General features: G+C 33.3%; 1 pseudogene; it reads right to left on the bottom strand.

Annotated features, from left to right (window-relative positions):
• Positions 1 to 10,242: 10,242 nt before the first annotated feature.
• Positions 10,243 to 21,387, bottom strand: LOC150032472 (uncharacterized; annotated as a pseudogene).
• Between the last annotated feature and the right edge of the window lie 6,560 nt (positions 21,388 to 27,947).

Genomic DNA, 27,947 nt, shown 5'->3' with positions numbered 1-27,947 from the left:
CAAACCACTTATGAAATTTTCTGTCAACTGAACTTGTAAAACATCATAACCATTCCAGAACTCAATGTAACTTATCATCACATTATCACTTAGAGATAATTTATTACAGGTCAACCCTGACTAATTCTGTAGAGCCTAAATAATTATTGACCACTACCAGATTTACACCTGACAATTAAACTCTTTTACATCGGTGACAGACTGAACCATCTTGTCAAGCAACCCACAACCCTTGAATCTTGGAACTCTTCTGCTACCTGGGGGGAAAACAAAACATTGAAAAACGTGAGCTGGGAAGCCCAGTGAGTGGCATACTTAAAAACATATGCTTTTACCATAGAAATTTATGTTTTCAAACAACTATTGAAATTCATATTCAAATGACTCAAATAACTCAAATAGTGCAAAGCATATCTTTCCTTTTGAAAATCATATAACTCTTCTAAAGCCCAAGGTTTTTTTTAGCGAAAAAAAATCTTATGCCATAAAACATGTAAATCATCATAATGCATAAAACCCTGAAAATCTCAAATACAGTTCATCATCTAATAACCTAGTTAAGGACAGGCCCTTTTGCTCAATCACTCAACGTCAAAATCCTTAGTTGGTGTGAAGTAATCTCAACACAATCAAAGTCAAACTATACCTACGTACACAAGGTAATATTCTAGGTACCGTCATACCTTAGGTACCAAGGGGACAGATACCTTCTCATAGTCCTTCGATATCGGTTTCCTCATCATAAGCTAGATACCGTCATACCTGAGGCCTTAGATTGACTTGTGGAACTCAAATTGAGAGGGAATTGATATCGGTTTTCAGAGTTGGAGAGTAGGAAAAAACCAAAGAATTTTTTTTCAGATTTTCAGTTTTCATCAATCCTTCAATCTGAAGTCAAACACTCAATATATACCATTAATCCATGCAAATCAGATTGCAAATGTGATAGTCACTTCATTTTCCATTTAGATTAAAGTGGCACGAGGTGTAATTGAAAGTGAGAAAAGTTGGATTTTCCCACTTTTAATTAATCTTCCATTTTTCTCTTTTAAAAACATAAAATGAATTTTAAATTTAAAACTAAAACTGTTTTTCAAAATCAATTTTAATTAGATAAAATTATCAATTTCAATTTCACAAATCAAAATTTTAATTCAATTAATTCATAATTTTGAATTTCATAAATTCAAAATTTTAATAAATTAAAAATGGAAAAATAATTAAACCAATATAATTAATTTAATATCAAATATTAAATTAATAAAACACCTTATCAAAATTTAAATATTACCAACTCTCTAAAACTGTAATGTTTAACTCGTTAATTAAACATCAATTATATCGAATATAATAATCCAAATCTTAAATTGAGTTTGAACATTCCAATTTCTCTCAACACTCTATTCTAAGGTTTAATTCTTTTACGAGTTAGTAGAGGGACCTAATAGACCTACGGATCATGAGCTCCAACGACTTGAGATGCATTGGCTAAACTCTTTAGTCCGAATTAATCAATATTCGTTAACTACTGAGACATACCACTATAGCTTAGTAGTTGCACCCTCCTCACTATAGATATATTTTTGTCCACTTGGTTTAACCATAATCAGTAAGCCAATCCTTTACAGATCGTTCGTATTAACAGTTATGTCAAAAAATACCGTTTTCCCATATAATACATCTGGCTCCTTAAGTTTCTACCGATCCCCTAATGAACAATTGGTTTATGGTCCTACCAATAAACTGAATCCCTCTCAGTCACGAGAGGACGGGGCTCCTTTGTTTAAGATCAGGAGTTAGTACTTAACAGAACAACCTATCTACTAGCCCTAAAATAGGTAGGAGTGAATTTCGTCTTGCAGAACTATGTCTCCAGTTATCTATCCGGTCTTAACCCTAAAATGGGAGGCTAATAGAGCGATGTTGTTGAATCACTCTCACCTATGCAGATTAAAGGACAATCCTGAATAAACAAGAGTTCATAATTGCTCAGGATTAAGATCGAGTTACCATAGGTCATCGAGTCGAAATAGTCAGTTTTAACAATAAACGATTGAATAGAGAAAAGAGACTGTTACGTGGTCAGGTCTTATGCAAACATCTTTTGCATAAGATGACTCCACTCGCATGTCTTCACATGAACGACATTTGGATCACATCATTGTATCAGTATACAAAGAGGGTTGCATCCATAGTGTTGAAGGATCTTCTTTTACAGAGAACTTATGACTAGAAGCAGATCGTCAAAATTCCATTTCGATCGATAACAAACATTTACAGTAAACATACAGATTATGCACTTTAACTAAAATTATAACATGTTTTTAAACTAGAAAAAAGGTTCAACTGATTATATCTTTGAAGAACTCTTCTTTATATAAATCCCTCGAACTGTCACGAACTCTTTGAATACTCACAAACCCCTCGAACAACAACCAAACTCGAACCAAAAGGTGAAGACACTACCACTTGTTTTCCTTAGTATTCTCAGGGTGAGAACCTAGGAGTGGTGAGTGGGCTTTGGCTATTTTGGTTAGGAGGGAGTTTTTTTTAGTTTTGAAGCTGGAAGACAATTGAAGAAGAAAACTATCATATATAAAAATTCTTCAATCGTATAGTCTTTTGAGTATATCGTATATGCTCTCAATCTATCGTATAGATTCTGATGCATTAGTTTTTGGAAAAATAAAATCACATTTTATTTATTCCTTTTACCATAAAAACCAACTAACCACTACTACGTTGGTTAGAGAGAAAAATGGATTAATTATCAAATATAATAAATAATATAAATAAAAATGATAACAAACATATCATATTAAATTTATACCCTATAGTTTTAATATTGCATCATATACAATATAAACTATAGTTCTTTTTCTCTATTTTATGGCATGTAATATAAATCATATTTATATTAAATTAACAACTATGAATCTCATTCATAGAAAATATATGTGAATCATATTCAAATATTCATTCCTCCAATTAACTATAATGTATCATATATAATTGAATGAATTTAATTATATCATATATAATTAAATTCCCTCTTATTAATTTGAACATTTTAAATTAACATAAAAACTGATTCTCAACTAAATCATTTTGAGCTACCAAGGGGACCTTATGGACCTATAGCCTGAAGCTCCAACGATACGTGAATAATTATTAAACTCTTTAATTACATTATCCACCATCCGTTAACTATCGTGCACTCCACTAAAGACCGACAGCTGCACTCTTCGCACTACAAATATATTTCTGTGTCCATTGGATATAACCAATCAATAGTACGATGACCCTTCATAAATTGGTCGTAAATACAGCTGGGCCAAATTACCGTTTTGCCCCTATAGTTACATCTAACTCCTTAAGTACTACTGATCCCTCTAATGAACAATAGATCATAGTCCCACTATGACTAAACCCTTCTCTGGCCAAGAGAGGGTGTGGTGCCACATTGTTCAAGACCCGGAATCAGCCCTTAAGGGAGCAATTTTTCTACTTACCCCTACTTCAAGGAAGGAGTGAATTACATCTTGTATAGCTGAGTTCCCAACTCCCCAATCAGACGAATCCCTAAAATGGTAGGCTTGTTGAGTCGGCGATCTGGTCACTCTCACTCATACAAATCAAAGGACTGTCCTCATAGGCAAAAGTTCACAACTCACTCAGGATGAAGGTCATGTTACCTATAGTCATCCTAATGAAATGAAAATCCCTATTATGAATGGCGCTATATAATGAGACTAAGCATTTCGTGATCTGGTCTTCTACAAACTCCTTTGTATAGAATATCCTCACTGCTCACATGTCTAATACATGAATGATCAGGATCAGATCATTTGTAGCACTTTACAATATTTGTAACACCTACAAAGCAGGTCATACTCATAGTGTCACCAAGATAAGGTACCCAACCTTATCCATATACTACAAACCATTTAGGTTATCACTTAAACATGATCCACTTGTATGTCTCCACATACATGTTTAAGTTATAATAATAACCATGGATGTTAGTTTATTGGTTTATGGTTAATACAACTAAAATATCATATATTTCATAGACAAAGTGATTAAAATATCAAATATTATTAATCACATATATGTTTGTTCATACAAGGTTTATAAACTATAGGATCCTTAATTGTATTTTATTAGCTAGGTCTTCTTAAGAGCTGAAATTTAATTCAACAATCTCATATTTTTCATTGTTGTTTATTATTCACTTGCATAAATCACCCTTCCAACTATACTTTTTATCAAAAATTCTCCATAAAAACTAAACTTTGCATATGATGATCTTTTGAGATATGATATTTGAAATATTTTCACTTTATTACTAATTGTTAACAGTGTTCACTTGTACTTGGCCATCATTTTCTTAGCAAGTCTCTAACTTAATCTAACACCTGTTTCACATTGGAGGATCAATGAGAAAAGAAATGAAAACAAAAGTAAATATTATAAAATTAAAAATATAATTGATATGGCATAATAGTTTGTTTTAAAAGAGATGTTGTTCATTAAATGAAAATGCAAAGGATAAAGAAATGGAAAAAGATGGAAAAACACAAATAAATAAATAAATAGAAAAATATGATAAAACAAACAAACAAATAAAACTATTCAGAGTTATGAAGGGAGAATTTTTCTTTTTTTGTTAGTGTGGTTGTGTTGGCTGTTGTTTTTCTTTAGGCAAACTATTGTTCATCTTTTTGTCACTCTAGTGAAGGGTATAATGGTCGTTCGTGCTGCTTCCATTGGGAGAATTATTGTTTTCTTATTTGTTAGCAAATTTCTAGCAACAACTTTTTGTTTTGGTCACCCCACAAAGATTCCCGATCTTATAGACTTATTTCCTTTTGTCTCTCATAGATATTTGTAATATTTATGTCTTTTAGGGTTAGCCCTTTAATTTTATGTTTTTTATCGATTGAGAGAACGATAGTTGTGCAACAAGAAAAAAGGTGTGTGTCCCTCTATGAACTAAGATCCAAAGTTATCTAGTAGCTTAAACATGTATGTAGTGACATACGGGTGGATCATGTTTTAAGTGAAAACCTAAATGGTTTGTAGTAGATGGATAAGGTTGGATACCTTATCCTGGTGACACTACGAGTATGGCCTGTTTTGTAGATGTTACAATTGTTGTAAAGTGCTACAAATGATCTGATCCTGATCATTCATGGGGAGACATGTGAGAAGGGATATTCTATACAAAGAAGTTTGTATAAAAACCGGACCCCGAAATGTTCAATCTCATTATATAACGTAGTTCATAATAGAGACTTACATTACACTAGGATGACTATGGGTAAGATAACCTGAATCCCGAGTGAGTTGTGAACTCCTACCTATGAAGGCGGTCCTTTGATTTGTATGGGTGAGAGTGACCAGATCGTCAACTCAACAAGCCTACCATTTTGGGGATTCGTCTGATTTGGGAGATGGAAACACAACTACATAAGAAGGAATTCACTCATTCCCCAACGTCGGGGTATGTAGATAAATTGTTCCCTTAAGGGATGATTTCTGGGCTTGAACAATGTGTTGCTGCACTCTCTTCTAGCCTGGGAGGGGTTTAATCATAGTTTGACTATGATTTATTGTTCATTAAAAGGATCAGTGGTATTTAAGGAGTTAAATGTAACTATAGGGACAAAATGGTAATTTTGATCCAGTTGTATTTATGAGAAATTTATGAAGGGTCACCATACTGTTGATTGGTTATATCCAATGGACACATAAATATATTTGTAGTACGAGGAGTGCAACTAACGATCTTTAGTGGAGTGTCCGTCAGTTAACGGATGGTGAATAATTTAATTAAAGAGTTTAATTAATTATTCACATACTATTGGATCTTCAAACTATAGGTATATGAGGTCCAATCGATAGCTCAATAGGAATAAATGAGAATGAGTTTTCGAATTAATTTGAATTGTTCAAATTAATTGAGGGAATTAGTTATATGTGATATAATTAATTGAATTTTAATTATATATGGTATAGCTACTATGATGTATTTGATACATTATAATATAAAGTTTATTTGAGAGGAAATAAATATTTAAATATTAATTATGTGAATTGGATTCATATAATTAAATTTAGTATAAATCATATTTATATTAAATATCGTGGTTGAGAGAATTAAACTATAGACTATATTATATTTGATACAATATAGAATCTATAGGTTATATGTTACATGAGATATAACATATAGTTATCTATATATATGTGTATATAATAAATTAGTTATTATATAAATAGATATATTTTATATTAATTTAAATTAAATTATTTTCTTAATTCAATTTGTTTTTGAATTAATGGGAGGGAAACAACTTCCCTCCCCAATAATCTCTTCCAGGTAATGTGTGGGGTTCGTAGTGCAGGATATCTTCATCTTCATCCTTTCAAATCTAAGTGATACAGATTAGTTCTGTTTTTTTTTTTCTTTCTGCTCTCTCATTCTGCTTTTTAACAAGAAAAATTCTCTCAAATCCCATCCCTCATCAAAATAGTCAGAGCCCACAACTCCTGGGTTCTCATCTTGAGATTACAAAGGAAATCAAGTGGTGGTGATCCATTCAGTTTGAAGATTTTTTACGTGAATATTAGATCTTCAAAGGTAAGGGTTATGAACCTATTTTTTTGTTCTTCTCTGTATTCTAGTGTAAGCATGTTGTAAATTTGTTAGATGCATATTTTTTGTTTATGTTCGCTGATGTTCTGTGAAATTTGGAAAAATTGGGACGATCCGCTCCCGCTCAAGGAATCTTAATTGGATTCTTCATAATGAACAACCTGTTTATGCTCCTACAATGAACAAATCCCTCTTGGGCCAATGAGAGGGAGGGGCCCCATTGTTTAAGACCTGGAATTAGCATTTAAGGGGGCAATTCATCTACTTACCTTAAAGATAGGAAGGAGCAAATTCCATCTTGTGTAGCTATATTCCCAGCAGCCTACCCATACAAATCAAAGGACTACCTCACTACTACAAAACAGTGTTTTTTAATGTTTATTAAATGTCAAGAATGACTTTTCTTGACCTTTTTAAAAACGTCAAGAAAGTCAGTGTCAAGAATGTCGATTTTCTTGATGTTTTAAAAACGTCAAGAAAAGTGACACTTGACATTTAAAAAACATCAAGAAACACTGACACTTGACATTTTTGAAATGTCAAGAATATGGGCGTCCTTGACAAGGAAAAAAATCAAAAAAATTCGTTAACTTGACATTTAAAAAAGTCATGAAACACAGACACTTGACATGTTTGAAATGTCAAGAATATGGGTGTTCTTAACAAGGAAAAAAAGGTCAAGAAATTTTGTTAACTTGACAATGAAAAAAGGTCAAGAAATTTGCTAGTGATTTTTTAAAAAGTCTACAATGTTGACGTTTTTACCTATAATTGCTCCTGTATTTTGATCTAACAACCACATTTGGTATATATATGACATATATTCATCAATCAAATAAACAATATACACACATTGGCAAACTTATATATCTAACCAAAAATTACCAATATCTCTTTATAAAAACTTAACTTTTTTAACATTGTCAATAGTACAACCTAAGGAACATAATTCTAACAGTCAACCCATATGGACACTTCCAAAACAATATAAGGAATATAATTCTAACAGTCAATCCAATATGAACAGTTTCAAAAACTACATTTTCAAAACTTCTATCAAAATCATCCATCTACCCATATAACAACTATTACATGTACCAATCCAAAACTATACCCCCTCCCCCCTCCGTGCATATTTGATATTACACCTATATGGATATGAAGTAATTCCATAAATTGATCAACCGAAACAAACACATCCAAAATTACCAACCACGATTACATGTAGCAACTAAAAAATTCAGCCAAGTCTATCTGCACCTCATCTAGCTCGATTTGTGAGTACGGGTTCCTTTTATCAATCTATAAATATAAAAACCAAATATTATAATGGATTCTATTCTTTTCTACGTCATTTGAAATTTTGAAATAATGATAACATACCAAATTTGAGATGACAATGCTTCTTTTGATCACAATATCTCTCATATATCTCATGACGTAGTATCCACATTCGGTGCTCCCAGCTTGTAGAGGATAGTACAGCGAAAAAAAACCAGTAACTAAGAATGAAGTAATCCTTACGTACTAGATGTCTACTCAATATGATGAATAAGTAGTCATTGTTAATTTATACTTGCCTTTACTGTTCTCCATAAGGTTTGCTTCCAGCTTTTTTTTAATATTCTTTTGAGATTGAAACATCATAATTGCCCTATTTGTCAAGAAATAACCATAAATTCTAAAATAAAGAAACTTTAAAACAAACACTATAAATGAAAAAGGTTAACTTACGTGTCAGTTATATATCATATATCTACCCGTGGTGTTCTCCTCATTGAGTCTAAGTAGTACACGGTATCATCGTATGCATTTATAGCAAGTAGTGCCCAATGACCACTAGTTAATAAAATATAATTAGTATTTTTATTGCTAATGGAAATTGATAGAAACAAAATGTGTTTCGACTCACCCAGGATTAAAAGGAGCAAGAACTATTTGGTTTGCTTCTGAGACCATCAGTCAACTACACAAATTTCAAGTTGTAACTTCCTGAGAGTTATGTCTAGATGAAATGAGAGATGGATCTATAAAGTGTATTGTGAACTTTTCTTTGAATCAATAGAGGATAAGTGCAAGTATCTACAAAAGATTTATAACATAAATATAGATGACATTTGAAGATGAGCTTCTAATTCTCTAATACGTTGACAAAGTGCTTCATTCTCACTTACAATTTTCTTGTTTTCATCCTTCCCATGTTTTCATTTTCGCATTGTATGAAAGTAAGCCATTGGAGTAACAAAACCACCAACCCCACGCTCACGTCTGTGCCTTTCTTGAGTACCCAAAGCTTGTGTTAAGACATCATTGAGAGAGTGATGTTTGTAGCACAATGGATCTATATTATTCTTTGAGATCTCATCCTAAAAAGAAATGAAATTTAATATAATTAAGTTATATGTCATATACTTCATGTTAATTTAATACTTGTCTTACTATTCAATTGACGACTTCTTGAACATCTTCATTGTCGTATTCTCCTTTCTTATTAACTTGAGCCTTTTTCCACAAGTTAGCTCAATCGAAATCACTTTTATTTGAAGATACTTTATTCTACATTCAAATGAAGAAAAAAATTAGATATTCTGATAAATTTAGGAATCGTGAGAGCATATACTAAATTCTTACCATCTCCTCAACAAGGTTTAGCATAATCTTTCCTTGAAATTCGATGATTGTACTTATTCTTAGATCGACGTTCTTGTTGGAAGTGTCTTTTTTCTTATAAAAACATAATGATGATTAGTAGGAATGACATAACAAAAATTTATAAAATTAAATTAATAAGATACCTAAAACTTTACACACAATCTCGATCTTACAAACTCTTCCCAATGACTTCGATCAATAAATGAAGATTTTTCTGGTGGATTTATTAGAAGTTGAGGTTCATCTTTAAATGATTTAATATATTTTATTGTTAACCAATTCTTAAACGGATGAAAAGTTGTGCCTGTAGTTTTCATAATATTCTTCCTAGATCTTGTATCAATTACAAAGGCGGCCTAAATGTTGAAAAGTTAGTGAAAACATTACATATATCTACAATATTATCAAGATAAAAAGTTGAATATACCTCAACTGTATTATATATCTTTATCTTTCAACTCAATAGGCACACGTTTCCAAGATGTATATATAATAGGTACATAATAATGCGTAGAGAACCCAATGAAAGACTTTAACTTAGCTCCATTTTCACCAATGGGTACGCCATCTTCATTGTATTCCACAAACTTCTTTTCTCCCGCACTTCTAATACGTGTTACATCAAACATAATAGTAGCTCCCCGTTCTCTCTTCTTTTGATTGGTGGTTTCATTTGACCTAACAATTACCATTTCTTTATCATCAAGCTCTAAATCTTCGTCACCCACTGTACTATGCTCCATGTGGTGTATAAATAAAAAACTGGCAATCAAATTTAAGAAACAATTAGTATTGTTTACATATTAAGCAATCAAAAAATCAAATGTGATTCATAAAAATTATAAATTAAAAAAATAATTATCATATTACACAATATAGAACCTACCCATAAAATGTTATATAGGTATCCATGTGCCTTCACAATTCAATCATACATATGTTGACATGTTCTCATCCAAGTCATTATGTACATCAACATTCGACATATCATTGGGTATTCCTTGACAGTGTAATATTGTATCTTCAAGTTCATCGTCATTAACATCACTTGGATCCTCAACATAAAATACTTGTCTTGATTGGATTGCTAGTATAAAAGAATCAGACTTGTGACCTATTCTATTTAAATCAAATAAGACAAAATCGAGCTCATCGATTTTGATACCTATTGTTGTCAACCCAATCACATTTAAACACAACAACTTTAAACATATGATAATTTAGACCCCATATCTCTTGTATCACTCCATAAAAAGACATATCTCCAATTATGGGATTTTTATCTTTTCAACTAGACACTTGCATCGTTTTTTCAACTAAATTAACTCCACTATTTTGTACACTTCGATCCTTATGTGTGATAGTAACATCCATTAATTACGTAACTGCCATACATAACCAAAGGATGAGGACCATGAGCAATCCACCTGAAGTTATCTGAAACTTCAGTATTTCCCATTTCAAGCTCAATTGCAAACTACCATGAGAATTTCCATTCCAACTCAGGCATTAAAAAGTGTATGTAAAATAATAGGTTGAACATTTTACCTATTTTCGTAGCCAAGATATAAAAGTCCGATTTGTTCCTCTTGAATCCATTTCTAATTTTTGGACTTATTTCGATGTTGCAATTGCAAAGCCATCATATGTTTTCTTTGAAGTGAACATTGAAACATTGTATAGTCAGATTTATATCATAAAACTAAATGAAAAAATAAAATGAAAATCATTGAAAAAGAACTTACTCTGAAAATGGTTGCACATCAATTGTATTTTCCAAAACATACCGATGATCTTGATATAAAAATTCTTGTTCAGGTTTCAAAGAAACTGCTTTGAACAATGGTCTACCAATATTTGAATTGTCTAAATAGTTTTGTGAATTATGAGTACCAACACCAATATGATCTACTCTAGACAGGAAATCAGAACAAAATTCAATGACTTCTTCTACTATATAACTTTCAGCAATACAACCTTTTGGACAATATCTATTTCTCACGGAGTTTTTAATCTTTCATGAATCTTTCAAAGGGATACATCCATCGTAGATATATAGGCCCACAAAGTTTGACTTCCCTAACTATGTGTACTATGAGATGCACCATAATTGTGAAAAATGAAGGAGGAAAATACTTCTCCAATAAACATAATATAAGCACGATATCTTCTTCCAATTTTTCTAATTACTGCACATCTAGGACCTTGTTGCATATGGAATTGAAAAATATACACAATCGAGTTATGGCATACTGAACATGTTTTGGTTAGCACTGATCTTATCGCAATAGGAATAATTATTGTAAGAGCACATGACAATTGCGAGATTTTAAACTATTAAACTTTAAATCTGTCATCGACACAAGGTTTTTAACATTCAAAGAGTAACCTTCAAAAACCTTTATTCCTGACAATGTCTTTAAAATATAATGTTTTTCTTCCTTTGTAAGAGTATAACACGTGGGAGGAATGAAGATTTTTTTGTCACTGCTAATAGGTGTAAGCTCTGGTCGAATTTTTAAATGAACGAAATCATGTCTGGCATTCAATCCATCCTTAATTTTTCTGGAATATCAAGGAGTGTACTTAAGATATTCATGCAAACATTTTTTTAAATGTGCATTACATCTAAACAATGCCTGATATGAAGATATTTCCAATATGGCAGCTGAAAAAAAGAAGACAACCTGTTCCAACAAATCTTTAGACTTCCTTTCGTGGTTTGTTTTTTATTGTTATTCTTTCCTTTAGGAAATTCAAGATCTTTGATTTTTAAATATATAGCATTCCCAGACAATGGTTCTAGAATTGTACCAAGCTTCTTTTTACCGTTAAACGACTTTTTTGTGCTGATACGGATGATTTCGTGCTAGAAATCTTCGATGTCCAAGGTATGTCATCTTTTTTCCCATATTTCAATCTTATAGAAGATGTATTGTCTCCATAAATTGTACACCCCTTATACCCTTTCACACAACATCCACTTAGCAGAAAAATCGTTGATTGTCACAACAAAACTGGCTGTAAGTTGAATAATTCTTTTCGATAAGCATCATAACATTTAACACCACTTTCCCATACAAGTTTTAAATCTTCGATTAGTGGTGCTAAGTATGTGTCAATGTCGTCCTCTGGTGGTTTTGGATCCAAAATCAACATTGATAGCCTCATGTACTTTCTTTTTATACACAATCATTGTGAAGATTATAAATAATCATCACTACAGGCCAGTAACTTTATTTAGAACTCATTTCACCATCTGGATTTACTCCATCGTCTGACAATACTAAACAAAGATTCATAGGTTCAGAACCGAAGTCTGGTCATTTAGAGTCTACTAACTTCCAAGCCGGATAGTCTACTGGATGTGTTTACTACCTACAATTCTTTCATCAACATGCCAAGTCAAGTTTTTAGCACAATCAATACTTGCCTTTTGAATCATGGAATTTTTGGAAAGTATCATATCACTTTTGAAGCTATTTGTTTTTTCCCTTCATTTGTATCCTTCCCATTTTTCCACCTTGATTCACCATATTCAGAACATTCAATTGCATCTGCATATACTTTTCTATACAAACAAAAATCAATAAGGCATGCATGAATCTTCTCATATTTCATTCCTAGTGCACCTAAAGTTTTCTTTGCTTCATACATTGAATTTGGGAGCTCATTGCTAGTGGCCAAAATTTTATTTAAGGTTTTGAGTAGTTCTGAAAAACTAGTATCACTTCATCCATATCTAAGTTTTAAATTATAGAATTTCACTAATGTAGACAACTTAGTGTATTATTTGCACTCTTCGTATAATGGTTTTTCAGCATCATTAAGCAACTTCTCAAATTCATTCGGGTCTCTTGAATATTCCTCGTGAGCAACTTCAACCATTTCTTTTAAACTTCAACCATAAGTCTCTTCATACATATGGGTGTCAAACCTAAAATATTCTCCACAAAATAATGAGTTAGGAAATTTTTCCCCATGCCAAAACCAAATTTTATAACTTTCATCAAACCCATTGACATATAAATGGTCTCTAATACCGTTGCTACCTTGCTTTTCACAATTCCCACATTTCAAACAAGGACAACGAATATAGAAGCTATTTGTATTAGAAAATCCAAATTTTATGAAGTTTTCCACACCCAATTCATAATCTTTAGATAATCTACTCTTGTGCATCCATGATTTATCCATGCTTATAAATCTAGTAAGAAAAGATGATAAACAATGAATCAACTTCAAAAAACAAGTTGTAGAAAACAAACAAGTTCCCAATATATACAACTTGTCATTTCTAGCTCTACAACATTCCAACCTCAAGAAAGTAAGACAAATTAGAGAACCTCAAGGTAAATCAGAGAACAAAGACAAACACATCTAAAAAAATTGAATCCTAGGTGTAATCGAACCTCAAAAAATTGAACCCAAGGTATGCACGTGCTCTAATGTGTTAAACATATATTAATTCCAATAACTAAAAATTAAACCCAAGTTTGGCCAAGCATTACTTAGTTCATAAAGTCCTAACAAATTAGACACATTGACATATCTAACTTTGGCAATCATTTAATTAAAGAAAAGTGACAACTTCTTGCAAGTTCTCTAAAATTAAAGCCCTAACTTTGGCAAAGCATTGAATTAAAGTGACAATCCCAACTTTGGAAAGTTCTCTAAAATTCAATCTCATTCAAAAACAAAAAGAGTTTATTATGAGATTCAAGAACATACATGAGAGACCCTAACTTTGAAAGTTCAAGCCTCAAACCAAAAAAATCAAGCCCTAACTTTGAAAATTCATGCCTCAAACAAAGAAAATCAAGCCCTAACTTTAAAACTTCATGCCTAAAACCAAGAAAATTAAGAATTTAACCTAATCTAAACAAGATTAAGCCTAATCTAAACAAGAAACTCAAGATTAAGGCTAATCAAACTAAGAAAATCAAGAATTAAACCCAATCTAAACAAGAAAATCAAGATTAAGCCCTAACTTTGAAAGCTCATGCCTCAAATCTACTTACCTCAATGAAAAATCTCTTAAATATTGATGGAATAACAAAGATGCATCAAAGGGAAGTGAAAAACCAAGAAGATTTCGAGTGTATTATGCAAAAAATCGGCTAAATCTACTGGAATTTCTTTTAAATCTGTCTAATAGCATCGCGCAATTTTTCCGTCAAAACTCGTAGCATTGCACTGCTATTGAGAGCGTTGTAACACTGCGTGCATGAGACGCGCGCGTTTTTCATTTTTCCATCAAAATATGTAGTGTTGCAACGCTGCCCTGTATATTCTACAATCCTTGATGTTTTTAAAACGTTAAGAGTCCATTAATTGAACTTGACATTTTTAAAATGACAAGTACTGTATTTTTCAGGAAAAATGCACAAACCTTGCATTTTAAAATCAATTATTGATGTTTTTTTCTTTAAAATAACCAACTTCTTGATATTTTTCATAAAACGTCAAGTATTTAAAATTGCAAACGTCAAGAAAGGTGGTTTTTCTTGTAGTACCCACATAGACCGAAGTTCATAACTCATTCAGGATCAAGGTTGAGTTACTTATGGTCTTCCAATGAAATGTTAATATCTTCAGCTAATGGTTTTATAAAGAGAAATTAATCATTTCGTTGTTCGATCATATACAAACTCTTTGTATAGGATACCCCACTTGCATATCTCTACATGAACGATTTGGATCACATCGTTTGTAACACTGACAACATTTGTAACATTTACAAAGTGGGTCGTATCTGTAGTACCAGTAGGATAAGGCACCCAATCTTATCCATATATAGACCATCTAAGTTATTACCTGAACGTGATCCACTTGTATGTCTACACATAATGTTCAAGTTATATAAAATAACTTTGGATCTTAGTTCATTAGATTTAGTTAATGCAATCTAAATGTCAAATAAAATAACTCCTTATTTTATTAAATAAATAAATCAAATATATAATTTACAAACTATGAGAATCGCTAGATTTAGGACATAAATCCCAACAATATTAGCTTGTGAGTTGATAACGATAAGCATTGCTCTAATCAACCTAGGATGAAATTGATTGAATGTTTATTTGGGTGCTTGAAAATTAAATATTCAACTTAACTTTGTCCTAAATCTTAGTACAATTAAGACAATTTGGATTCGCATGTTTTTCATCAATTAACTTTGGACTAATTAGTTAATTAGGATGATTAATTAGATTTTCTAATTAATTTGGTTAAGTATAAACAAATACCTAAATCAAGTTACGAGAATTCAATGATCGAATATACTTAATAGGGAAAGTCTGCAATAACACAAGCTATGACTTTTTCATAGATTATGGCTTTCTTTACTTGTATGCTATTTACTTTTCATGCAAGCAAATCAATCTCAAACCCCCCTCCCCCCGTTACCTCAGAATTGTAAATTATTTAATTGAGAAACTTATTGGTTCCCTAAGTTCGACTCATACTACCACTACTACATATTAGGTAGAAATAATTAATTTATTTGATCCGGAATTAGGTGACAAATTCCGCCAATCATTTCACCTAATTATCTGTTGCTTGAGAACTATATTACATGCATTTTGTTACAAAGTATTGAAATTTTGCGATGGCTTGTATTGTACTATGATTCATTCTTGTTGCATTTTTTAAAATGATTTTTCAGATTCTACGTAATTATGACTGATTTTAAGATATCATCCAAGTATAAGCGAAAAAAACATTTTTAAAAAAAAATGTTAAGAGAATAAAAATATCAAAATAAGAAAATATGAGGAAATTTTGTGTAAAGAAAAAAATTAGAGACATGAGACAAATTTTAAGATGGTAGATAGACATGTTGGATCAATTATATTATAAAGTTATTTAAAACATTTATTTCCTACTGATAAAAGTTTATAAAAATTGAGTTTAAATATTATTTATTTACTACATATATAAAATTAAGTTTAAATATTATTATTTATTTACTACATATATAAAGTTTATAAAAGTAAGTATGGATCCCTTCATAATTCTTTTTTAAAAACCCCCCAACTTCAGCAGTGTTTGGTTATAGGCATCTTTTTCTGACCACTGTTGTTCAAAGAATCACAAACAAAAAAGGTTTAAGACAAAGGATTGAAAGTGAAAATGTGATCAGAATTCATATTCAACTAATCGTGTTTATTGGGAATGTGTATAAATGGTACATTCAAGGCAAAATTCTTTACTAGAATTTCCCATGAAAAAGCATAAAGAGGTTGCGATACCAAATCTTTACTCCTTTGTTGCACCTGAAAACAAGAAAACTCAGTAGTTGAATAAATGAGAGAATCTTCTTTTTAAAACTGTGAGTCATCAACTAAAACTTATTAAAACTGCGAGTCAAACATTCTTTTAGTGTATTTAATTCACATAATGCACATGTTCTCAAGTCAATCAATCGTTTAGTTCCTGCATCTATCACTTAGCTCTAGCAGCCCATCGTGTAGCTCAATCGTTTAGTAAATGATCTCGCGTATAGGCTATCGTTTAGTTACCACGCCCATCGTTTACCTCTATCGTTTAGCACTGACGCCTTATCATCTAACGCATTCGCCTATCGCTTAACGTCATCACCTATTGCTTAGCAATGCGCCTATCGTGTAGTCTACTCATCGTCTAGCATAGCACGGCTATCGTCTAGCGCTCATGCCCATCGCGTAGCGCCATCGTGTAGTCTATCACTTAGTGCACGCGCATCTGCTATACAATCGTCCAGCGCCCGCCTATACGATTACTGAAAGCTATTTATGACAACTATTCTCAAATAGTTACCAAACAACGCATCTCACATGAATGTTATATTTATACTATGCTTTTCATGGGGATGCATTAGTATAGAATGCTTTTGGGCAACTAAGTCGTTGAAAGATAAGAATAAGCAAGATTGAGTATGAGTGGCTCAGTACTGAAGTATACAGAGAAGGTACTGAAGCTCAGTCTTAGAAATTGAATAGCTCAGTACTGAAGTGTACGGAGAAGGTATCTGAGCAGTAGTACCTAAGGTATGATGGTACTTGAACTAGAATTGTACAATTAAGGGAAAAGTTGTGATTGGTAGTGTCAAGAACACTCCATTCTAGCCATGAATTGATGTTGAGAGATTGAGTAAAGATTCTCTTTCAACTAAGAATGCAAGTTACGATTGTAGAAAAAGAATAAGAGGAGTTCCTTCCTAGTTAATTAGTAAAGCAGTAGAATGATAAGGAATGAGTAAAACGGCCACTCTAGACTAATAGACTAAGGCATAGTCTAGCAAAATAAGAAAAGTACTATGTGATGTTTGATTTGTTAACAAGTGAAGCTTGGAAGGCAAAGGCGCAACGAAAGCGTAGTAAAAAGAGGGAAGAAGAAAGAAAAAAAGATGGTTGTAAAGTTTACGACCAAATGATGTTGTCAAAGTCTAAGTTATAAGTAGGTTCAAGCAAATTACGAGGACGAAATTTCTTTTAGGGGGGAAGAATTTGTAAATCCTGAACCCTAATTATTTTAAGTAAGAGTAAGTAATGTGAAGTCTTCTAGTGAGTTAAATGAAGCCATGTTTTAGGAGGGATAGAGGATGGAAGCAAGAAGAAATAAGTTCTTGTGTAGCTAAGTGTAAACCCCGAATTCTAAGTTTCTTAAACAAGCATGTTTAGCCAAAGGAATGATATATTAAATATCTAATAAGTGAAAATCCATGTTATTTATAGGAGTTGTTGAGAAAGGAAAGGAAAAACATGTTAAATAAAGAAACTCACTTATTGGTTTGGCACGTGGCGGTTAATCCTTAAATTCGGGAGGCGGCAGGAAGATTAAAAGGGAAAAGAAACTTCGAAAGCTTGGTTTCGGCAATGTACATGAGCAAATTTAGTGAAATTAGTGCTATTTGAAAGCTAGGAGAATCTAGTTTTTTAGAATGTCTTACCGGAGAAAGATTACAGAAGAATAAGAACAAAAAGTTAGGAATTTGTAGAAGAGGCAGAATCCAAGATTAATCAACGCCCGAGGAGAATATTGGAAGCTCTAGGCCAAACTATAAGGAAGTTTTGACTGAAATTTTAAGGTGAGAAACTAACTCAATTCTAAACATGTTTGTAGAAGGAAGTTTCTTCAAAAGAGGGCTGGGTTTTGAGTTATGAATTTTTGAATTTGTAACAGAGAAGTTGTTCATAAGCAGACAGCTGCTTGGGAAGAACAAGCAAACAGCTCATATGGAAAATGATGATCTCGCTAATTTTGTGTTGAGGATCTCGCTAATGAAGGAAATCTCGCTGATTTTGTGATAAGGATCTCGCTCTAGAAGGAAATCTCGCTAGAAATTGGGTTGAATCTCGCTGGAAAGGTGAGTATCGCTGGGCTTCTAGCTCATATTTTCAAATGTTTTCCTTTACAGGTGGTCAGTTCCCAAAAGACTTTTCTACTGCTGCTCTGCCACTCAAAGGAACAGGTTGAAGGAAGCGTATTTGAAGACCTGTATTAGTTAGTACACATGTGTCTGTCTAGAGACTAGTATTCTTGATGGGGCTCACTAAGTTGTAATATCCATGTATAAACAATGCTATGAAACCCTGTAATGTAAATGTATTAAGTTCTAAGTTAATATGTATGTATTCAGGGTTTGAGCAAAATTTAACAGGTTAGAGGTTTGAGCAAAATTTAACAGGTTAGATAGGCAGTAAGTGCCAGCAAAAGGGTTGGTAACTGCTGCAGTCAGCATTCCAACCAGGTTAAGAGAGTAATCTGGAGTGGGGTGTGACATCTACCCAGCGTCTTGCACTCAACATTTTACTTTCACTGCTCTTGCTCATGCATACCCAATGTAGGAGCAACTCTTGACAACGCTTCTTGCCAATACTTTAACAAATGTATCATATACAACAAAACCATTAATCAAATCGAATTTCAAAGGCCATAGACACATAAAAATGCCCAAATCTAGGAGTAGAGAGACATATTGAAGTGAAACCGTAACTGGCTTTCATTGACACATTTACACAAACAGTTGAGAGGCGTAAAATAAGAACAAAAATTGCTATGAGTTTAAACAGTTGAGAGACATTTACCTCGGATCGAACGAAGAACGGCGGCACACGGATCCAGGCGACTTCAGATCTGGACTTCAGATCTGGGCGACTGGATGCGGTCGACGACGGAGAATGAGAGGATCTACACCACGGACAACTGGGTGCGACTTCAGATCCGAGCCAGATCTACACCACGACAAACTATTCACCCACGATCGATGGATGAATGGCAGACTCTTCACCCAGATCTACACCACAACGAACAAGGATCTACACCACGGACGACTGGGTTTGGAAGAGAGAAGTGAGAAAGAAGAGGGTCTGAAGAGGGAAGTGTGAGAATGAGAGGAAAAAGAAAATAGGGGGAGGGTGAAGAGGGGAAAATGAAAAAATAATTGGGGGAAAATAGAAAATAGGGGGAGAGTGAAAAGGGAAAAATTAAGCGGGTCTTTAATGTCGGTTAAACTGACATTAAAGGTACCCGTACAATGTCGGTTTAAAACCGACATTAAAGGTACCACTACAATGTCGGTTTAAAACCAACATTAAAGATCCACTTTTTTAAAAAAAACAAAACCGACATTATACATCCGATTTCACTTTTTTCAACCGACATTAAAGCCCAAAATTCTTGTACTGCATCATAATCTCATAATATACATATACATCTCATCATCCTCATATCAAATAGAATCTCATCGAATAATAATATACTCAGCTCATGATAGCATTCAAATATCTCTATGCGCATCTAGTCTTTTAAATCCTCATATCAGTAGACATACATAAACATAAAACCATCATCAAATCCTTAGTAAATCTACATTGCCTGATACATGGGCAATTCTAGTAGTAAGATTACTTACCTCGATCCAAGCGGCAGTCTTCAATAATAAATCTTTGAATTCAATTCCCCAACAAAGCCTGAGCAACAACCACCCTCAAAATTCCAATGTCCAAAATCTTCCTTCAATCAGACTCTGCTTCCAACTTTTAATCCATTTCTCCTTTAAAATTTTCAATTCACAAAGAATTTAACTAACCCCATTCCACAATGAAATTGATTCTTGACATTATTTAAAATTAAATTTGTGTGACATAACCCCCTTCTAAAATGAAATTAATTCTTGACATTAATTTCAAACTAAATTTGTGTGATATAACCCCCTTCCAAAACGAAATTAATTCTTGACATTAATTTCAAATTAAATTTGTGTGACATAAAAAGTCCAATTTCCATAACTTCCCTCCAATTAAACCATTAAATTGAAATACCCTTCCTTCCAAAATGAAATTAATTCTTGACATTAATTTAAAATTTAATTTGTTGGACATTAAAAGTCCAATTTACATAATTTTCCTCCAATTAAACCATCAAATTGAAACACCCCTTTCTTAGCAATTAAATCACAATAATTACATTTTGAATTTCCAAAATTCAAAAGATGCCCTCTAATACTACAAAATGTTGAAATTACATTAAAAACAAAACTTGAGGTGTTACATTTTTCCCTCCTTAAAGAACTTTCGTCCTCGAAAGTTCATTCCTGTCCTCATCTCATCCTCTCATTCCCAAGTGGCCTCTTCGAACTGGTGATTCTGCCACGAAATCTTTAAAACTGCTATCTCCCTATTGCGTAACATCTTCACCTCTCTGGCGAGAATCTGCACAGGCCTCTCTTCATAACTCAAGTTGTCATTCAACCACAATGGCTCAAAGTCAACTACATGGGACGGATCTGTTACATACTTTCTCAGCATCAAAACATGGAAGACATTATGAACTGAAGAAAGTGATGGAGGCAGTGTCAATCGGTAAGCTACAAGACCAATTCGCTCCAAGACCTCGAAAGGTCCAATGAACCTACGGCTCAGCTTCCCTTCCCTTCCAAACCTCAAAACACCCTTCATAGGTGCCACCTTTAAGAACACTTTATCACCAGTCTCAAATTCTAGGTCCTTACGTCTCACATCGACGTAGCTTTTTTGTCTACTCTGAGTTGTTTGCATACAAGCCTTGATCTTCTGTATTGCCCCATTCATGGCTTGCACTAGCTCAAGTCCTAGCAATTTCCTCTCTTCTACCTCATCCTAACACACAGGAGACCTGCAGCTCTTCCCATAGAGGACATTAAACGGCGACATGCCAATGGTAGTCGGATAACTGTTATTATACTAATTCCATCAAATGCAAGTGAGAGTCTCAACTCCTTGAAAACTCCAACGCACAAGTGCACAATATATTCTCCAATGTCTGGTTCAAACGTTCTTTCTGACCATCATTCTGTGGGTGAAAAGTTGTATTAAAAACCAATCGAGTACCCAATGCTAACTGGAGACTCTTCCAAAAACTAGATGTAAAACGAGAGTCACTGTTTGACAACCCCTTCCATATATAACTATGAAACTTAAGATGTTAAAAACCAACAATACTTTAACGCGCTCAAGCTGAGAACTACGAAAACTGTCATGAGCTCAAGAAAGTCTTATCCACGAAAAACATATATCTGAGCTTACCATTCTATCACAGGGAAAACTTCGTATATGTAGTGGAAAAACTGGTCATGCTATATAATGTGTCATCTGAAGATACGTACCAGAACAAATTTGCTCAACTGAATACTGCTTCTACTCTAGAAGCGCTGACTGTGATATCTCTCTTAGTGTCTACATGTCTGAGAATAACTCTGTCTAATTAAGTCTCACATTCATGAGAAACTCATCATGAGGCTCTATACTGTCATGGGCTATAAAACTTCTTAAGCCAATCCTCATATTATTGTTTAGCCTTAAAACAATCACATATCATTACTTAGACCCTGTTGCGAATGAGTCTAAAATTCCCTCTGAAATGAGGTTTTGAAGTCCCTAGATGCTAAAGCATCAGTCAATTGATAACACATTTTCATAACCTCGTAATAACTGTAATTGATCCCTATAGTCTTTACGACAAAATTTTCTTGATTCATAAGTCATAGCTTGAATTACTCGTATTCATTAAAGCTAGTTAATTCATTGCCCATGCAAGGGAAAACATACTATCCTGTACTACTCTAAACCCACCTATAGCAACTTTTTGTTATCAACTCAACTTTATTACCAATCTATCCCTTATGCCAATTGTGATATTAGAAGATCCAACTTACTTACTTTTGTGCATATACCACTTTTGTCAACCTCAAGCTGGATTAATTTCCTTTTTCAATCAAATTGATGGTCTTGCTAGTTCGTGTTTCGAACTTGCATACTACGTCAAAATCCCTTAAATCTTACTAATGCCTTCAATGGTTTACCTCTTAACTAATGAAACCTCAACATACTATGTCAATAGTTCTTGAACATCTACTGTTACTAGTAACTCCATTTTAGCTTATCCCTTCTCAAACTTTTATTTTGGTAACAGATTCTTGTGTTAAAAAAAGTTCCATATCAATCACCTATATAGGCTATCTTTCCATCTAACTCATATTCTCCTAAAGTTCCACATGATAATGAGATATTTTTCTTTTACACCGAAACAAATTCCTTGTAACCCCTCATATCATACCTCCAAACCATACTTAACTAGGAGTTTTGAACACATTAAATTCCTTTCTATTTCCAAAAGAGTAAACTTTCTTGGATACTTTTTTTTCCACTTTCCAAGTGGAACATAATCTCTTTACTAAAGTATATTTACTTAACTCCTCCATAAGTCTTATCTCTCTCACTAAGAATTTTCATCTTGTAGAATTCTCCTTTGCCAATTTTCATGCTTTTAAACTCCAAAAGACTTTCGTTTGTTCAAATTTGTCCAACTTTGATCTCCTTACCACAATAAGCCTATGAATTTAATTAATCTAGGTACTCTAAAATAATCCTTCAACCCAAACAAATAACACTTTGCTTTATCCCCTTTAAGTTTAAACTCATGTCCAACTATTTGGCTTACTTTAAAGACATCAACTTAGCTAGATATTCCAAAAGAATCCTTCATATCACTACACATACTTTACCTAGTCCATCAAGTCATAGTATTACCAAAGTGATTATGACTTATTAATCCTTTCCAAAATTCCTCTCAAAATATTTGGTTTTAATATCTCAAAACCTTTAATAAATCCATAGTCTCTTCTTTTTCTCTTTCTTATCCATAAAACAACTTTTAACCTTATATTGAGTATGTGGCCTGTGAAGAAATTTATTTGTACTAACACCAATTGCACTACTCAACAAAAAAACATAACACTAATCCTTAATATATTCTTATCTAGACAATTTTAATCCTTGGCTTGAACATTTTAATATCTTTATTCCAGAATTTTCATAACTCTACATAGTTTCATCAACCTTTAAGATCTTTGAACTGAGCATATTTGTTTGTTTCTAACAGAATTTCCATGAGATAAACTAGTGCCAAGTGACCTCATAATTTTATTTTTTTTTCTCCTGTTGTAGCATCGTACCTGAATAATGCGCTTATAATAACTTCTAACGAGTCACTGACCTAGCATTAGAATATAACTAGTGCATTTAAGCTAAACAAATATTTTAACGCACAACTACCATAAAACTTTGAATTGATAAGACATACATGGCATTGACGAGGAACCCGTTCATGGGCTATAGGGACAATCTGGACTTATATAGTAAGTCAGTCTACAAAAAAAAACATAGGCTCTGATACCAACTGTAACGACCCGATCCCCTAGGACTCAAGTTAGGCTGTTACTAAATACATGCATGCATGGAACTTAAAACGACACCCTTTATGGTGAAATAAATGCTAAATAAATAAGGTAAGTTCAAAAGTCCTTCATTAAATTGAAGTATTACAAACAAACAATAGGATACCCATAAATCAAAAATGATAATAAATAAGTCTGAAAACAATTCTTAATAGTAAGTTTCAAACATCAAAACTGAAAGTTAAAAAACATGAAAAGAAATCTAAATCTCATGAGCGGAAGCATAAAACTAGTCCCAGTGGCTCGATCACGAATTTCGCTTGTCAATCGCCGATGCATCTCTACCTTTACCTGAAACAACAACATAAGAAAGGATGAGTATAAAACACTCAGTAAGTAACCCCACTACTAGGGTCAGGCTAGGCATCTATGTCCTCTAGATGCCTACCTCTGGTGGAACATTTTAAACTGCTCTAGTCCTCATAGGACACATACATACATGAAAAACTGATTTCTATCCTACTGTAGTTAAGTATGCCCACTATCTCTAGTAAGTCCCATAGGACTCACAATCTCTAGTGAATCTCGAAGGAAAGCACCACCTCTAGTGGATCCCGAGGAAAACACAACCTCTGGTGGATCTCGAAGGAAACCACCACCTCTAGTGAATCTCGAAGGAAACACAACTTCTGGTGAATCCCGAAGGAAACACAACCTCTAGTGAATCCTGAAGGAAACACAACCTCTGGTGAATCCCGAAGGAAATACAACCTCTGGTGAATCCCGAAGGAAACATAACCTCTAGTGGGCATCTAAGTAATAGTGAGGATACTATCACGATTACAGCATCACAATTATCATAACATGGTTATATAACATACATATATACCTCATCATCATAGTTCTATAGCATACATATACATCTCGTCATCATAGTCCCATAACATACATATATATATCATCATCCTCATATCAAATAGAATCTCATCGAATAATAATATACTCAACTCATGATAGCATTCGAATATCTCTATGTGCATCTAGTCTTTTAAAGACTCATATCAGCAGACATACATAAACATAAAACCATCATCAAATCCTTAGTAAATTTACATTGTCTGACACGTGGACAGTTCCAGTAGTAAGATTACTTACCTCGATACTAGATTCAAATATCGATCTAAGCGGCAGTTTTCAATAATAAATCTTTGAATTCAATTCCCCAACGAAGCCTGAGCAACAACCACCCTCAAGATTCCAATGTCCAAAATTTTCCTTCAATCAGACCCTACTTCCAACTTTTAATCCATTTCTCCCTTAAAATTTTCAATTCACAATGAATTTAACTAACCCCTTCCACAATGAAATTAATTCTTGACATTAATTTTAAATTAAATTTGTGTGACATAACCCCATTCCAAAATGAAATTAATTCTTGACATTAATTTCAAACCAAATTTGTGTGATATAACCCCCTTCCAAAACGAAATTAATTCTTGACATTAATTTCAAATTAAATTTGTGTGACATAAGAAGTCCAATTTCCATAACTTCCATCCAATTAACCATTAAATTGAAACACCTCTTCCTTCTAAAATGAAATTAATTCTTGACATCAAATTCAAATTTAATATGTTGGACATTAAAAGTCCAATTTCCATAACTTCCCTCCAATTAAACCATTAACTGAAACACCGCTTTCTTAGTAATTAAATCACAATAATTACATTTTGAATTTCCAAAATTCAAAAAATGTCCTCTAATACTAGAAAATGTTGAAATTATATTAAGAACAAAATTTGGGGTGTTACACAAGGATTTTTATGATATTAGTCAGAAAGACAGCTAGTAAGCAAGTTGAATAAGACAGTTATAATTAAGTCGAGCGAGCTTTCACTAATACTAATCAAAGACGAAAAGCTAAAGTCATAATTCACATAGAGATGATAGGCGCTTATTTATCATGGAGCTTGGTAGTTTTCCTTAAAACCACTATTGATTCTTGAACAGAAAGCGGTATGCTTACAAAGACCATGTCTGGTCAAGACATGTTAATGAAATTCATCCTATGAAACAAAGTCTCGTAAATTGGTTATAATTTGGAGAAGATAATTAGTTTAAATAAATTTTTTTAGGATAATTGATTTAAATTTATTCTCCAAAAAGGATTTGAGAAATTAATTTTTTTAAAAGATTGGTAATTTGGAATTTGAGAGGGAAAAAGGAAATGGATTAAGAGTGTATATATATATATGTGGATTAAGAGTGTATATATATATATATGTATATATTAGTTGAGTGAAGTTAAGAAAAAAAGTAAAAAGAGAATTAAAAAAAAAAAAGAAAAAAAGAAAATTACGCGTGCAAAGAAGACCACCCCTCCTCGTTTTTCTGTTCATTCAAACCAAGCCCTAGCGTTGCTGTCTTCTTCGCTCAGCAAGTCGCCTAGTTACCGCCGTACAGTCGTCCAATCACGTGCCACTTGTTTGCAGACCGTCGAAGTCACACCATTGTCTCATTTTCGCCGTCCTAAGCTGCCAGATATCGCCGCCGACTTGAGCCTTAAGTCGTTCACTCCAGTCGCACCTCCCTCGACTCCAGCCACCACCAAAGGTCACACTACCGTCAATCGTTCTCGCGTGCCAGATCTGGAGTTTCTATCCAGCCATTTTTTTTTTATTTCATGATAAGTGAACATTTTATTGCATGTTTCTTGAAAGACCAAATTAGTGACGTTGCCCTCCTATCTGTAGCTATGTACACCTCAGATTCAGTTATGTGCACCTTCGAGTCCACCAGTTATATGTTTCTACAGGTTTACCAGTTAATATGAGTACATCTCACCTATGGTAGGACGGGTTAAATTGCTCACTCAGATGACAGTCCATGTACAACTTTAGCACTTCAAATTAGGTCCCATCAGCTCAGGATGTTTGTTGCATTTATTGGACATAAATGTTTAGCCTAACCTTGGTAGTGGGGTTACTTACTGAATATCTTATACTCATTCTTTCTCATGTTTCAAAGCTAAAGGCACACCGGTGAATGACAGACAGAATCTATGATCGAGTCACTAGGACTAGTCATATGCTTCCTCTCATGTTTTCAGAATTTTATGTTTTAAAATTTCTAGTATCGATGTTTGAACTTGAAGTTTTGGTATTTTTGTTTTTTTAAATTTTTCAGAGAATTTTTAGTTTAGTTTTAAAGGTAACTTGTTAAATGAATTTCAGTTATTTATTTTTAATAAAGTTAATTACTTTATGATATTTATTTAGTTTTACTAAGTCATGAAAAGATGTCAATTTGGGTTGTATGCATGCATGTCTATAATAACAACCTAGTTTGAGTCCTAGGGAGCTAGGTCGCTATAATTTGTATCAGAGCCCATGTTTTGGGTTCTGAAGACTGACTTACTATGTCAGTCTAGATAGTCCTTGTGGCTCAGTAACGGATTTTTCATCATCGCCAGGTATGTCCTACAAGCAAGAGTTTTCACTAGGTTATGCATGAGATTTAGTTTGATTTAATGCCTTAATAGATGTGTTTTATGTTGAGGGATCGAGTGAGAGTTGATCTTTGGGTACATGTCAGGGCATGACACCTAAACTCAGGGAGAAAAGGACGATTAGAAGAGGGGTTCAAGACCCTCAAATGCAGGATTCACAAGTTCAGGATCCTTCCGCGTCGGGAGTGTAGAAGGATGGAGCCAGTGGAAGTTAGAATATTTTGATAGCTCTGAACTCACCTAGGGCTCAAGTTGATAAGGAGGCAATGACAGCATGAATTGGGGAAACTGTTACATCATCTTTGATGGGGAGGATACAAGAACTAATCTGCAGCATAGTGGTGGAGCAGGCAGCTCAAATGAATTTGACTCAGCAGGAATCGATACTACTTGTGTAGGTGCAGCCGACCCAGCTCTAGAATCGGAAC

The sequence above is a fragment of the Benincasa hispida genome, chromosome 11 (assembly GCF_027475165.1).
Source record: "Benincasa hispida cultivar pf3 chromosome 11, pf3_genome.v1.1, whole genome shotgun sequence".
Taxonomy (NCBI): domain Eukaryota; kingdom Viridiplantae; phylum Streptophyta; class Magnoliopsida; order Cucurbitales; family Cucurbitaceae; genus Benincasa; species Benincasa hispida.
This window is presented reverse-complemented; position numbering and strand designations above follow the sequence as displayed.